At 40.2% G+C, this 4,272-nt stretch overlaps 1 non-coding gene across 1 annotated transcript; it reads right to left on the bottom strand.

The window, feature by feature from the left end:
- Window positions 1-3,961: 3,961 nt before the first annotated feature.
- trnas-uga (transfer RNA serine (anticodon UGA)) lies at window positions 3,962-4,043 on the bottom strand. Its single transcript has one exon. It is a non-coding gene; the product is annotated as a tRNA-Ser (tRNA).
- Window positions 4,044-4,272: the final 229 nt, after the last annotated feature.

Here is a 4,272-nt window from a genome sequence, read left to right on the forward strand (position 1 = left end):
GCACAGAAATGAGCACACTTTTAGGTTCAACTGCAGCCATAGAGAAAAATTCTTAAATCCCTCAAGAAAATGGCCTCAATAGCCAATTGTAGGAATGTATTCTACAATGTTTTGCACGAATAAAATCTTCTAACAGTCTCCTCATGCTTCTATCAATAAATGTAAATCTATTCCTCCTTGTTACTGATACATCAACCAATCTAAATAAGCTCTCATTGTTTATCCTCTCAAATCCTTGATTAATCTTTGAAAATTTTTGCTAAATCCTCCCCCCCCACCCTTAGCCTTTTCTCCAACTGTGAATACAGCCCTAATTATTTGTTTTTCATCATAGTTATATCCCCACATCCCAGTAAAAGAAGATTGCATTTATATAGCACCTTTCACAACCTCAGGATAACCTCATAAGTGTTTTAGATCCAGTGTTATACTTTATATGATCACTGTTGTAAAGTAGGGATTGTTGTCATTGATTTGTGCACAGCCAAGTCCCGCAAACAGCAGTGAGATAAATAACCAGATTATTTGTATTTGACAGTGTTGGTTGAGAGGTAGATATTGGCCAGGTCAATGTGGACAATTCTTTTCTTCAAATAATTCTGTGGAATCTGAGAGGGCAAATGGGGCCTTGGCCCTGAAAGACAGCACCTCAGGCAGTGCTGCCTTCCCTCAGTAAAACACTGAAATGTCATTCAACAACAAAAACAAAAATTGCTGGAAAAACTCAGCAGATTTGACAGCATCTGTGGAGAGGGAGACAGAGTTAACGTTTCGAGTCCGTATGACTCTTCATCAGAACTAAAGAGGAATAAAAATGTGGTGAAATATAAGCTGTTTAAGGGGGGTGGGACAAGTGGAGCTGGATAGAGGGCCAGTGATAGGTGGAGGCAAAGAAGAGATTGCCAAAGATGTCATAAACAAAAGGTCAAAGGGGTGTTGATGGTGGTGATATTAGCTAAAAGATGTGCTAATGGTATATTAACAGTAGAAAGCAAGATGAGCAAGTGACAGATGGCCCTAGTGGGGGTGGGGTGGGGGGGGAAGGGATTGAAATGGGCTAAAAGGAGATAAAACAATGAATGGAAATACATTTTAAAAATAATAATAGAAATAGTAATAAGAAGAGTCATATGGACTCAAAACGTTAACTCTGTCTTCCTCTCCACAGATGCTGTCAGACCTGCTGAGTTTTTCCAGCAATTTTTGTTTTTGTTTCAGATTTCCAGCATGCACAGTATTTTGCTTTTACCGTACTGAAATCTCATTCCTAACTTTTGTGCTCAAGTTTCTGAAGTGGGGTTGGAACCCATTGCTATCTAATCTATGAGTTAGAGTGCTAACACTTCGTGACTATATCTAATATATCAACAGTGCATTCATTCCATGGCTTCAATATTATTCCTGCAGTGCACACAGTACATCCATAGTTTTCAAAGTCTCACCCTTGCTACCTTATTTATAAAACGCAGAATCTCAATGACACTTTCTTGAGCTTTTTCCATCTACCCTCCTGTTTTTAAAGATCTGTGTATCTGCAACATCAGATGCCTCTCTATCCCTCCACTCCATCGGGAATTTTACCACTTAAACACATGTTCCAATACCGAAGAAAAGCTGGAAAAACTCAGCAGGTCCGGCAGCATCGGCGGAGAAGAGCACAATTGACGTTTCGAGTCCTCATGACCCTTCAACAGAACTAAGTGCTGTTTCAACGGAACTAAGTGCTGTTGAAGGGTCATGAGGACTCGAAACGTCAACTGTGCTCTTCTCCGCCGATGCTGCCGGACCTGCTGAGTTTTTCCAGGTATTTTTGTTTCTGTTTTGGATTTCCAGCATCCGCAGTTTTTTGCTTTTATTACCGAAGAAAAGCTCTTGTCGCAGGTACAAGAATTATAAAGAGTGAACATGGGCTTCTCGGGAGAGACCAGCTACTGAAGAATACATTCACTTGTAGAAAATAGTAAACGTTAATAAATAATACATGATGGAGTAAGCCCATACATTCTGATGCTTCGTAATGTCTCTGATAGCATCTGCAAAAAGTCCTATTAAAAAAAAGCTTTACTCCGATGTGTTTCCGATGAAAATTTTAATAATAATGAACAGGATGTGTTGGGGAACTGTCAATCCCAGCATGATTCTGCTTTAATTTACTTCCCAATAGTTTCAGTTTGCATCTCAAACTGAATTTAGGATGTCTGAATAGTTCTGTCCGTGGGCAGGAACTGCTCCACTTTTCTTTTTAATGTTTCAGGCAAAATTACACCTCTTTGGTGTATTACTGCTACCTACTGCATCGGAGGAAGAAGTGCAATGCAATAAAATAAAACCCTAAATTGCATGTGCTAATCCTGCGAAATATAAACATTATCCCAATACCCAAATCTAACTGCTAAAATACTAGCCACCGTATCACACTGTATACCTTTCTGTTGTAAAGTAGACTGCATTGTTTCCCTTTCAGCTGCAGATTTAGTACAGTGTAATAAAACATTGCAGGAATCCTTCCCCACACTCCTGACACAAACCATCAACATGTTTCCCTATTAAATACAGACTTATCTAACCCACAGTGCCCAATCCTAATCCTGCTCATAATCACCTCACCCCTTCTAAACCTCCCAATGAATTTACTAGATAACTTCACATTGTTTTGAATCTTACACAAATGTCTTCCTTTCTCAGCCATTTCCCATTTTTATTGCCATAATGCATATAGTTTATCCTTAATAACAGATTTAATTTCCGTCTTCCGTAATGAAATCTCAACATCTGGAATCAAGTGATTTATAGAACTTTTAGCCAACGAATCTGCTGCCTCATTCCTTACACACCTTTATGTGCCGGCATCCATAAAAAACCCAACGCAATACCCAACTGTTCTAAGTTATACAATAAATGAAAAATTTCAAAAATAAAAACAAGATTGGTTAGAGACCATGAATCTGAACAAATTATGATTCTCAATGGCTTTACCTCTACTACCCACTCTAAAGCCAATATAATTGCCATCAACTCAACTGAAAATACTGATAAACTATCAGATAACCTTTTCGCAATCTTAACATTGAATTCAGGAATAAAAACTGCTGAACCTGTCCTTCCCTTTCAAAGATCCATAAAACCATCAGTATAAAGTTAAATATAAGCAAACCAATCCTTATATATATATTGTTTTACAAAAGTAGACAAATTAAAGTGGTCCCCTTAGTGTTGGGGTACAATCAGAGGAGAATAAAGACTAAAATACTAAGATTAAATAATAAAGATTAAATAATAAATACTATTTGACTGACGGTCAGGAATCATCCAATTGGCTAATGAGGAGCCGTTCTGTTTTTTGATTGGTGTGGCAAGGGGGTGGTGCAATGATGGACATTTCAAACGACCAATGCCAGGAGTTTGCAGGCGGGGCTGGTTGGAGGTAGAAATCCATTCAACCAGAGTTAATAACCCTAATATTACACACATCTTTACTCAGTGTCAGTTATTAGGCCGTTCAGATAACTTTGGCAAACATAAATTAGGCAGCAATCACCAATCTGTACAACATGGAGAAAATTTAAATGCTATGCGACTCATTATCACAGGAAGTCTGAGCAAAACCATGAGCGCAGACTTTACATTCGGTGCGCTCTGCAATAATTGATAAAATGCAATATCTGGAGTTGTACAAAGTTCAGCTCAGTGACTCTCCCAATGTTATTCCGGCTTGTGTGACCGGGGCTGAAATGGACAGGGTACATGCTCCATGAAACAGGAGTGGACCATTCGGGAGTGGTGTGGATCCCCGGAAGGATTGGGTTGTGATTGAAGCTCTGAGCTTACAGAGACACATCCAGGCTGCACAACATCGCTGCGGCAACATGGGACTTGGGGGGCAGGAAAGGGATTCACATGTCCCTGTGCAGCTCGAATATTCAATGGGAAAATTTAAACTGGGTTCAGAAAAACATCGATTCGCAGCGAGCAGGGTTCGAACCTGCGCGGGGAGACCCCATTGGATTTCAAGTCCAACGCCTTAACCACTCGGCCATCGCTGCTGTACAAGTTTCACAATAGAACAGCTAATTCACTAAACAGAATAGCAGAGTGCTGTCGGTTGCTCCATTTTAGTATCCCAGTTCCTAGCTTCAGCTGCAACCTCCCTCTCCCTCAGTGCTGGTCTCTATGACGGTGACCAGGGAGCTCAGGTGAGTGTGTGAGCCCTACAGCCGCCCTGTGTGGATAGACTGACTATACCAAACCTTCACCCAGTCACCCTGAATAAAC

The sequence above is a fragment of the Cetorhinus maximus genome, chromosome 20 (genome assembly GCF_964194155.1).
Source record: "Cetorhinus maximus chromosome 20, sCetMax3.hap1.1, whole genome shotgun sequence".
NCBI classification, from domain to species: Eukaryota; Metazoa; Chordata; class Chondrichthyes; order Lamniformes; family Cetorhinidae; genus Cetorhinus; species Cetorhinus maximus.